Genomic DNA, 12,485 nt, shown 5'->3' on the forward strand with positions numbered 1-12,485 from the left:
CAGAGACAGAATCCTATTTGGTGGTCCATGCTGCCTGCTAAAGAGGAAACACTGGGGAATTGGCTAGAAGGAAACAGATGGCTTCAGCTGTCCCGTGCATTCCCTGTGCAGGTGTTTGAGGTGGTCACAAACAGCAGGAAAGGAGGGGAGGCCACAGAAGGGAAAATAGGGAATAAAGGCTAAAATTCCCCCACCCCCCCCACAAAAAAAAGATGGCCAATGAAGACTGTCCAGGGACAGAAGGTCAGAACAGAGGCATGGCAATAAAGTGATGCTCTGTGCTCACTAGTGCTAGGTGTTTTTAAAAAACACATCGACTCGGGCGCCTGGGTGGCTCAGTTGTTTAAGCGACTGCTGTCGGCTCAGGTCATGATCCTGGAGTCCCGGGATCGAGTCCCACATCGGGCTCCCTGCTCATCAGGGGGTCTGCTTCTCCCTCTGCCCTCTTCCCTCTCGTGCTCTGTCTCTCATTCTCTCTCTCTCAAATAAATAAATAAAATCTTTAAAAAAAAATAAAAAAAAATAAAAAACACATCGACTCATATAATCCTCACAACAAACTGTGACATCAAAGATGCAGACGGGGAAAAGGCAGTTCAGAACAGTGGAGGTACATCTAGCAAGTGGTGCAATTGAGATTCGAACCTGGGCCATCCGGCTACAGAGCTATACCTTTAATTCCCAGGCTGTGGTTCCTCTAAGGGGAGCCCAGCATAGTGAGAGAAGTGTAAGCCCTGCTGAGAACCTCCGTAGCGCAGCGGGTCCCACCACGCAGCGGGCAGGTGGGTCGTGCCGGCTCACGTTCGAATCCCCATAACCGGTCTACGGGGAAGAAAAAATCTGAAAGCTTAGGTGGTAAATTCATCAGGGCTCATCTCAGAAAGGTGAGGTTTTGCTTTCCACTTTATATATTTTATATAGTATTTGGGATTTTAAGATACTATTCAGGATTACTTGTGGGGTTTTTTTGTTTGTTTGTTTGTTTTTTAATTTATTTGACAGAGAGAGAGAGACAGCCAGAGAAGGAACACAAGCAGGGGGAGCGGGAGAGGGAGAAGCAGGCTTCCCGCGGAGCAGGGAGCCCGACGCGAGGCTCGATCCCAGGACCCTGGGATCATGACCTGAGCCGAAGGCAGACGCTTAATCGACTGAGCCACCCAGGCGCCCCTCCATAAACTGTTTGTTTTTTTTAAAGGGGGAAATGTACAACTGTGAAGCTTTTTATTTCTTTTTTTTTTTTTAAAGATTTTATTTATTTATTTGACAGAGAGAGACACAGCGAGAGAGGGAACACAAGCAGGGGGAGTGGGAGAGGGAGAAGCAGGGTCCCCGCGGAGCAGGGAGCCCGATGCGGGGCTCGATCCCAGGACCCTGGGATCATGACCTGAGCTGAAGGCAGACGCTTAACGACTGAGCCACCCGGGCGCCCCTACTTGTGGTTTTATATATATGTGTGTATATATATATAACATAAAGTTTGCCATTTTAACCATTTTTAAGTATACAATTCAGGGATGTTAATTACATTCACAATGTTGTACAATCAGCACTGCTATCTCCCAGATTTCTTTATCATCCCAAACAGGAACTCTGTATCCACTAGGCAATTCCCCATTACCATCCCCCAATATCTATCCTTTTGTGTCTGGCTTCTTTCACTTAACATAATGTTTTCAAGGTCCATCCTTGTTGTAGCATGTATCTTTCCTTTTTAAAGGCTGTATAATATTCCACTGTATGTTTAGACCACATTCTGTATATCCGCTCATCCACTCATGGACTCTTGGATCATTTCCACCCTTTGGCTGTTGTGAATAATGCTGTTATGTGTAGAAATATCTCAAGTCCCTGTTTTCAGTTCTCCTGTGTGTATATCCAGAATTGGAATTGCCGGATCACATGGTAATTCAGAACTACTCCAGGACCCAGGCTTTACCATGTAGCAAGCCCGAAGCACCTAAACCCAGAAGAACCAAGTTCTAGAGGCCCCTGTGAGTGTGGGGCAGGGGGTGCTTCCCGGTCCTTGGTGCAGCCCACATCAATATCTCCCCGAGCAGGACTCCGAGAGCCCAGCCCAATCTCAGGCCTGAAGCTCCCCCAGGTACCTCTGGCTCCTCAGGTGACCTGGATGTCTCTACGGGCATGGGTCAGTGCCCCCAAAAGGGTGTCAGCCAGCACTGATGTGGGCCAGGCTGAGATCCTAGCCACACACCCACACCCATCCCCGAAGCTCAAAGGTCAGAAGTCATCTGAAAACATCAAAGGGGTCACTACCCCCAAGGTGTCTGGTGTATGGAACGGCCCCGATTAGGGAGAAGAAAGCCCAGCAAGGCCAACGAAGGGTCTGGGGGTCTGTTCTCCTCCCGTACCCACAGGGCCTGCTGCTGTGGAAGGATTGTCCCAGCTCGGCTGAAAGCAGCTCCTGCCTGGGAATGCTGTGTTCTCTTGGTGTCATCATAGGACACCCTGTGCTCCCAGAATGGAGAGCACAGGCAGGGGAATGCTCTGGGGAGAGAAACAACAAGTGTGGGGTTATCTGGGGACTTCTGTGTCTGAGAGCACGGAGGACAGAACCACGGTTATCTGCTGTGTGACAAGTGGCTAATGATGGAGGGGCAGTCAGAGACCCTAGCATTGCCCACATCAGAGGGGTGAGGATTTGGGCAGCTGGTTCTGAGATGGGAAGTGAGGGATGTGAGCTGGGACCAATGCCCCAAATCACAGGCCATGAGGTTTGGAAGGAATCGCCTTGTCTCTCAGTCCAATTCCTTGATACCATCTCTAACACATGAACACGACTCTTCACTAACAGGTACCCCATTCTTTTTTCCATCACTATCCAGCTTCCTGCCTGGCTCCAAGATTGATCCTCCTCTCTGGCTCATGCCCTGCACGGTCTCTCTCATAGCAAGAGGGCTGACCCGTGTGATCAAGAGGCTACTGTGGAAGTCATGGTGTATGACCCCCAAGGCTGGGTCATCAAGGGCACTGTGGTTTCCACCTTGCTCTTGCCTGGATCATTGATGCTGAGGGATGATAGGGAGGAAGAGCCACCCCTCCTCAACAGCCAGCACCCACTTGCCGGCCACATGAGTGAGCCACATTGGAAACAGATGCTTGGCCAGGCCTTCAGATGACTATAGCCCCAGCCAACATCCCGCCTGCAACCTCGTGATAGACCCTGAAGCAGAACCACACAGCCTCTCGCCACACACCCAGAGGAACTGTGAGGGATCCTATGATGTTAAGTTTTGGGGTGATTTGTTACGCAGAATAGCTAACTGATACACATGCCTTGCACAGTGCCTGGAACCCGGTCAGCTGTTGAGTGAATGGGTCCTGCTCATTATCTGAACACCTCCACTGACAGCCAACTTACCATCTTCCCAGACAATTGATTTTATCTTTGAACAACTCTGTTACAGATTATCAAAATTACACTAGTTCTTTCTCAGTATGGCTTTGGTAGTATTTTTATTCCTCTTGTGAACCATAAAATAATTATAATCCCTTTACATATACATTCTGCCCACAGGCAATCTACCCGGACACCCCTTTCATGGAACCCCAAATCTTGTGGACAAAATTGAGCCAGAGATGTGCCATACTTCACAGCGGCCTTGGGATGAACCATCTCGGTTGGTTTCTGAGAGGGCGGAGGTTTTGCCGATCTTGCTTATTCTCATATGATCAGTGCTTAGCACAACGGCTAGAACTTAGTAGGTGCACAATAAATATTTGTTGAATAAACTAACGCATTCAATGAATCTTTGTCTCATGTTCAGTTGCACAGGACAGGTATATTCACCTTTACCAGGTAATGCTGAGTTGTTTTATAAGCTGATCACACCCTTTTTCTTTATCTCTTCCAATAATAGGAAACTTCTGGACAAACCTTCCAATTTTCTTATCTTTTCTCTCATGTCTTCCTGCTCTGTATGCTCTATTTTCTGGGAGACTTCTTCACCCTCTATTCAGTTTTTTTGTTTCTGCAATCACATGTTTATTTATTCATTTATTTTTTAAAAGATTTTATTTATTTATTTGTCAGAGAGAGAGAGAGAGGGAGAGTGAGTGAGCACAAGCAAGGGGAGTGTCAAGCAGAGGGAGAAGCAGGATCCCTGCTGAGCAAGGAGCCCAATGTGGAACTCGATCCCAAGACCCCGGGATCATGACCTGAGCCGAAGGCAGATGCTTAACTGACTGAGCCACCCAGGCATCCCCACAATCACATGCTGCATTTGTAAGAGCTTTTAAAACATTCTGTGAAGTTCTATCATATCCTGTTCTAGTTTGATCAGTGTAATATATTTAACTCTCTGATGATATTCATGGTATTTTTAAGTGTTCTTCTGTATAGCTATTGCTTTCTTCAAGTTCTTCTTTAAATGTTTGGTTTGTTTTGGGTCTCTATCTTTCACATTAGGACCTGTCCTCAAATGACTGGTAATCTTTGCTTGTCTGCTTAAATTTAAGAGTGGGGATTTTAAAGCTGATGTGAAGCTCCAAGTACATGAGTGGTACTTGTTGATTGTGAGCATCACTGTAGGGTGATACAGTGGGATGTTTAGTTGGGGAACCCCTAACATAAAAGGATTTAGGTATTTCCTTTTGAGTTGGTCCTGTGTCCTTCGGAAGTTTCTCCCATTCTTCTGCCTGGAGGGTAAAGGCCTGGAGACCAGTGTTCTTGGGGCTAAGTGGAAGGAGCAGTATGGGGCTCAGCATTCAGAGGGCATCCTCTGGTTTAATCCCTCTATTTCTAGTATGGCAACCCTGTTCTCAACTCTGCCTGCCATTCTTTCCCTTTTCAGAAAATAAACCTCCAGTCTTCTGCCAAGGTGAGCTAAGGGAGCTAAAGTTTCGCCTGCTTTTTAAAATAATTTCAACTAGGAGCACCTGGGTGGTTCAGTCGTTCAGCCGCTGCCTTCGGCTCAGGTCATGATCCCAGGGGCCTGGGATCGAGCCCTGCGTCGGGCTCTCTGCTCAGTGAGCATTCTGCTTCTCCCTCTCCCTCTGCCTGCCGCTCCCCCTGCTTGTGCTCTCTCTCTCTGTCAAATAAATAAAATAAAATCTTAAAAAAAATAATTTCAACTAATCTTTCATATTTGATAACACCCTCCTCATTCACCTTTACTTTTAGTGGTAACTGGTGCCTTGAGTTCAGGGCTGTTATGTATGGCCGTGCAAGCTGTGCACTGCCCAATTCCGAGGGCACCTTTCTCACACTGTAGACATTATGGAACTGTATATTTATTATGACAAATTTCTGGCAGATAGCAATAGTATATCTCAAGAATGGGGAGGTTAGTTCTAATTCACTCACAGGTGCAACATGGGCTAGCTGCGGATTTACTAGAATTCCTTAAGCCTTTCGTGAATTCAGTGCAAGAAATCAGGTTGGAGCTCATCTTTCCCCACTGCCAACTTAAGATCAGCTCTCTTAGTCCTGCTAGTTGCAACTGGTCTGCCTGTTTTCTAGCTTTACAATTTTGCTGGCATCTTTTCTTCTGTTCTTGCTCCTACGGGTCCCCATCTTTTCTTAAACAAAACAAAGCAAAAAACTCTTTACTGTAGTTTGAGGGAGGTTTCAGAAAAAAAATGAAATCAGATACATGCATTCAGTTTGCCATGTTTATCTGGAAGTCCACAAAAGTAGCACAGATGGAAGATGGAAGATCATTGAGGGTTTTGTGGTGCATTCATTCCTCTAGAGTCTAAGCCCCTTTGTTCCGACCTACCTGGGAGGTCTTCTGTGTTACTGCGAACGGTTTGTGAATATGAATGTACCTGTCCAGAAAATATTCTTCTATTTAAAAATGTATGTTAAGGAAATAACCATGGAATGCATGTATTTAACTATCAAGATGTTCATTGCAGTGCTGCTTTAAAAATTAAAAACAAAACAATGAGATTGTTAATTTATGGTACGTCCATACTCATCGCCACTGAAAATCAGATTGTGAATGAACATTTATCAACATAGATGTAGACATATGATCTACTCTTGAAATGATAAACAAGTCACTAAACAGCGCGATCCTATAAAAATAAATTGTCCAAAATGTATGCAAATATATGCCTAGATAAAAAAAATATGGAAGAAGGAGCTCTTGGGTGGCTCAGTCGGTTAATCGTCTACCTTCGGCTCAGGTCATGATCCCAGGGTCCTGGGATCAAGTCCCACATGGGGCTCCCTGCTCAGCAGGGAGCCTGCTTCTCCCTCTCCCTCTGCTGCTCCCCCTGCTTGTGCTCTCTCTATCTCAAATAAATAAATAAAATCTTAAAAAAAAAAACCTGTACTCTCTTTTAAAAAATATGGAAGAATATACAAGAGCTGATGGTGGAAATGTGGGTGATTATATATATTTTTGCTTCTCTATATTTTATACTTTTCTACATTATACTCTTAAATATTAACAAAATAAAAAGCTACTGATGTAAGTTAATATTTTAATAGACAGGACTTCCTACTCAAACATGTCAGGCATTCTTGATCACAGCCATAGATCTGGTCAGACCACCAGAAGCTTAGATATTTGGGCTACCTCACCTTGATCTGATGCAAAATTGCCATTGGTCAGGGACTTTTGGATACAGCTCTAAGGGCCCTGTATATAAAGTCCCATAGAGATATTTAATTAGCTACTCAGTGTTTGGAAAAGCTTTATTTTCCCTCTGAGTCTGGTGTGCTTCCTTCTTCTGATGATGACAATTATGTCACTTACTGAATTTCCCTTTTCATAGGTTTCCACAAAACCCAAAACCAATGTGAAAGTGAACGATTACAACTTTGTCATCTGTTATGGCCTCTGTGGTTGTGTCTTTTAGGTCTTGTGCTTTGTCAGGTTCTCAGATTTTCTGCTATTATTTTTATTTTCACTGGTTCTAAGGGTCTCCTCCTTCCATCATCATGATCATCATCTAAATTTTCACTGCCAGTAGCCTCAAATCTTTGGCGATGAAAAAGGATATATGTAAACAAAACCCAAACAAATAAATAACCAAAACTCTTATCTCTGTTGGCATGCCATCACTGTGCTGACTCAGAGTGTGCCCAGGACATTTTGTGGCGTTAGAGTCCACATCACTGGCCCCACCTGGCTGTTGCGCCATCAGCAGGTGTTTCTCAGTCGTGATGGGTCATGGACTGCAGAGGGTAAACAGGCCATCGTGACAAGGCTGAAGACCAAAGGACCCTGTTGCTCTGGTCGTAGCTAGAGCTGGTTCTATCTCTGCAGGGACAGGAGAGGAGGGGGACTGAGGGGGCCTGTTAAGTGTGAGATGGGATGAAGAGGGAGAGGTGGACTCCACTCCCCATGGCAACTTGAGAGCTATTCCTGGACTTGGCTGTCCTTCCCCTGGCTGGCTCTGAGCTACTGTTCCTGTGTCCATATCAACTTACACATGGACCCTGGCTTCCCTGCGTTTCAACAGCCCTCTTTCTCCCAAATCATAAACCCCTTGGGGTGAGGGGGCAGGACCTGGCTTTCTTCTGAGCACGGTGGGTTCCTGGCTTCTCCCAGTAAGGAGGGTAGAGGCTCTGTTGTGGTTCCGGTCCCCAGAGCAGGGTTCTCTCATCCTGAGCATGGCTGATGTATTGGAGATACATGGTGTTGGAGATGGTGTATTGAGCATGGACTCCAGAGACAGACAGACCTGGGATTCGCGCAGGGCAAGACCCTGAGCAAGTTACCGAATCTTTCTGAGCCTCAGTTTCTCTGTAAGTAAAATGAGGATAACAGTATCTACCTCGGAGCATTACAGGTGATAAAGGTTAATACCGGGCACATGGCAGGTGCTCAATAGAGGGGTCATTGTGATCAAGTTTTTCAAATCCTACTGGGCCCGACTCTGAGGGCAGAGAGACTTTCAGGTATGCCCAGGCTACTTTTCCAGGGTTCTCTGCTGCTGAGAGCTGGCCAGACCGAATCCTTCACTGTTTTCTACCCCCCAACTACAATTGCATAGCTTCCTGCCTCCACGCCTTTACCCCTGGCATGCCTGCCGCTTCTTCACTTCCTCACCCTCTGGACCAAACCCCTATGTGTCTTCAGCCTCAACCAGGGCATGCCCTCCACTCCCTGGCCTTTGCTGGCACCTGGTCTTTGCTCAGGACACCTGGTTCCCCTGTGGCCCTCCTTGATAGGGGCTGATGATCCTCAGGCCTGGTTGCTGTTTCCAGACCACTAAATCTTTGAGGCTGGTTCTGTCTGGCTCTGTTCCTAACTCACCCTGGTTGCTGATTTCCACATTCACCGAGCCTTGGCCACCTGGTTCCTAGTGGAGCATCTATCTCTTCTCCGGGGAGCTCACCTTCGTCCCGGAGACATCAAAATCCATGTGGAACACGTGACCAAACACCTCCCCTCTCAACGGATCAACCTCAATTTTTCTATCCTTTTCCTCCGACTCATTTCAGGTGACCAGACACGTGTGCGCTGGGGAACCTGGAGCAATTCTGCCTCTGGCACGTTTCTCTCAAACATTCTCCGGGGTCGTGCATCGTGCGCATGGGGCTCTGTTTTCTCGCTGCTTCCCTCGCCCCCTCTTGGGCTCCGGCCTCACCCTCCATCCTGCCCAGTGCCTCAAGTCTCCTGACATTCCCTGGGCCCCCGGACCCCCTTGTCTTTTTCGTTCCTCTGGTAAAACCTCATTCAGAATAAAGCAGACTTCTGGCTTTTCTAGTTCACCTTGTGGAGCCCAGTTAGAGAAAATCCTGCTCTGATTTATGCTGCTGTGAATTCAAGGCCTCCGGCTTTGGGTGGGCCCATGCTAGAGTCCGGTCAGCCTTCTGGGAGTTCCCGCTCAATTCTCTCTCCCGTTCCCCAAAGCAGGTACCCCAGGGCCACTCAGGCCCCTTCCTTTCTTCACTTCTGCTCAGGGCTCCACAGCCCAGGTTTTCTTTTTTTAAGATTTTATTTATTTATTTGCCAGAGAGAGAGAGCGTGAGCACAAGCAGGGGGAGCAGCAGAGGGAGAGGGAGAAGCAGGCTCCCCGCTGAGCAGAGAGCTCGATGCCGGGCTCATTCCCAGGACCCTGGGATCATGACCTGAACCGAAGGCAAGACGCTGAACCGACTGAGCCACCCAGGCACCCTGTCTTAGAATCTTTCCTCGAAGAAACAAAATGTGGTAGACAGAGCACAAGTCCTTGCTGTTGCTGTTCTCCCCCCAACCCCATCTATTTGCTTTCCCTCCCCAAGGCCATCATGAGCCCGAAGATGGTGAGTCTGCTTTCCACCCACGGGTTTATTATTCTATTATATGTATTTTTGGAGCCAAATTCATGAGCAGTGCTGTTTCACATGCTGTAAAAATTCATGTAAACAGTATAAAATTATTTGTATCCTCTTGCTATTTGCTTTCTTTCACTTTACATTACACTTTGGGGATATATCCATCTCTCTCTATAATGTGTTCATTGTTACCAGCGAATGTAGTACTTCATTCTGTGAATGTACCAGAATTTATTCATCCATCTATTGATGGACATTTAGGGTGTTTTCCGTTTTTTTTGTTTTTTCAATTTATTTTATTATTATTATTTTGCTATTACAAATAATACTTGGATTTCCCTTGAGGCCTACTATGTACTAAATTATGGTAAGGATTCTGTATTTCCTGAGGTACAGGTTCTTATATAGATCGAGTTTGTGGCCTATTGTTCACATCTTTTATTTTTCTGTGATTCTATCCATTTTGAGAAAATGGTACTAAACTCTCTCAGCAAATGTGTCAAGTTCTCTTTGAGACTCAGCAGCTTTTCAGTTTATCTCTTTTGAGGCTATGATGTTAGATTTCATTTACCTGGTAAATGTTTTTCCCTGTTTTTTTTTTCCTGGTAAATTTTGTCTTTCTGTTAATCCTTTTTGCCCCAAAGCTTATGTGCTCTGATATATTGTTATACCTGCTTTCTTTTCATTAAATTTTGTCTGGTATGGGTTTTTAAAGTCCCTCTCCCCTGCTATACTTCTTAGCTTTTCTCTGATGTTATATTTTCAGTATGTCCCTTTAAGTCGTGAATGACTGGAATTTTTATAAAATCTAATTTTTATAAAGCAAATTGTCACTAATGACAATAGAAAACCCTTATGCAGCACTTACTATGTGCCAAGCAGTGCTCTGAGCGTTTTTTATTTCATGTATTAATACATTAAAACGTTCATTTCCCACAGAACCTATGAGGGAGGTATTATAATTATTCCCAGTTTACTAATAAGGAAACTGAAGCACAGAGAAGTTAGGTAACTTGCCCCGAGGCCACAGAGCTAATCCACATCAGCATTGTAACCCACACTGTCTCGCTCCAGAGTGGTGCTCTATGGCCTGGTTTAATCTATTCCCCTCTATTGGGATTACTGATTGATTTCTCATATTCTTTTGTATCTTCTATTTACCACGGTATTTTTTTGCTTCTTTTGTCTTCTTGCTTGCCCTTCTATTGGTTTTATTATGTTCCTTTAAAAAATGATTTTATGTACTTTTAAATTTTTAAAGTTTTTATTTTATCAAACTCCATGGTTTAGAGAATCAAACAATACTACAAGTTAGGATAAAAAAAGTAAACATCCCTTAAACTCATCCCCATTTTCCCTTCTGCATAAACACCTTTTGGCTCTTAGAAAATTCTGTTATTATTCTCTGATTTTCCAGTTTTAGGCTTAGCTTATCTTTAGGCTTATCCTTGCCCACTATGGCCAATAAAAATGGGGTTCTCAATTTACAAAACAAAACAAAACAAAATAAAACCCAGTTCCCCAGACATGACATAGGAGGCCAACTGGCACCTGGGGATTAAGTGTAAAAATAAATAAAAAAATAAAAATAAAAATGGGGCTTTCTTTCATATATACACACCTTACACACACACACTTTCCAATTTATCATGTCATAGGTCTTATTTAAACTATGGTATCATAGCCAGTATTCATATTATCATGATTATGTACATGGTATTCATATGTGGTTTACTATGGTAATTTTTCCAGTACTTTTTTTTTTTACTTGCAGTTAATAATTGTCTTTTGTGGTTGTTAATTTGGTTTCCTATATGTTTCAATGATTTACCCCCAGATTTTTGCCCAGTTTGCATAAATCTGAAAAGTAGAGGGAAGCAGGTTAGGGAGCAGAAATCAAGCATACATATGAAATACACATATAGAGAGAGGAAGCAAACATGGCAAAATATTAATTACTATATTATTAATATACAATTACTGAACCTAGGTGGTGAGTAAAAGGATGATCACTGTACTTTCAACTTTTCTGTAGGTGTGAAAATTTTCATAGTAAATTAGAAAAAAAAATGAAGCTGATATGAAGCCTTGAGTCCATGGCTCACTCTCAACCACAAAGAACCCCCGAAATTGTTTCTTTTGGCCTATTTTCTTGGGTTAGCCAAATTTCTCAGGAGAATATTCCAGTCTCCTTCCTGGAGGGTAAAGTCTAATTGGCCAACATTTTGACCAAAGGAAAAGATGGTGTAGAGGGATGCATCCCATAATTCAATATATAAAATTTTACTTAAATGTTCTTTTTTTGTGTAGAAGAACCCTGGTGTCAATAACACCATGTTTTCTCCAGGCCAGAGACTGCCGCCCCTTTAACCTCTCCAGGGAATACACCTCTGGTTTCCCGCTGCTTTGGGGGAAGGCCGTAACCCAGCTGAGTGGTGTTGGGGAGGATGTCTGCCTCTCAAACAGACTTGCAACCAGTTGCCACATCTTGAGACCCACTGTCACCTGTGCTTCTAGAAGAATCTATCGCTGCTAATGTCTGAGCTTCCAGGGCATTCAATAGTACAGATCAGGGGGTTTCTTGGCTTTCTCCAACACTGCTGCAAAATTCATCTTCTCAGGTGTGTGTAGTTATTACCATTTGACCATTTGGAAGTTTTCCAACTTCCAAAATATCTTGTCTCCTATTCTCTTTGTGCATTTATGCATTTCTTTTTTTTAACAGTGCCCTTTTATGCTGCTTTATTGGGATTTCAGAATAGGTACAGGCTGATGCATGCAATCAATCCACCACCCTTTACTAAAAGTCAATCTGGTGTTCTTTAGTCTCAATCCCATGTACTAGTTTGTAAGTTATACATTCTTCATTTCTTTTAATGGGTTATCCTTAAAATTTTAATATTCCTGCTTGACCTCACAAAGTCTAAAAGATAATCAATATCCCTATCTTCTTACTGAATAATGCAAAGACTGCAGAATGCTTTAACTTTGATCTCTGCTTTCTCGTTTTCCACGCTACTTTGGCCTAATATTTTAGGTCCTCCTTGTTTATAACACTTCCTCCAAAGTAGTCCCTTCATCAGTATATATTTATTGAGGCCGCCTACCATGTGACAAGCAGTTTTCTAATTACTGGAAACAGCAGCTAATGAGATGAGCTACATTTAAAGGTATTTTTTGTTAAGTTGGACTACATGAAATTGCCAATATTTGACCAATTTTTAGTGGCAAAGAAGTGGTTTTACATGGT

This window comes from Neomonachus schauinslandi, chromosome 11, assembly GCF_002201575.2.
Source record: "Neomonachus schauinslandi chromosome 11, ASM220157v2, whole genome shotgun sequence".
Classification (NCBI taxonomy): domain Eukaryota; kingdom Metazoa; phylum Chordata; class Mammalia; order Carnivora; family Phocidae; genus Neomonachus; species Neomonachus schauinslandi.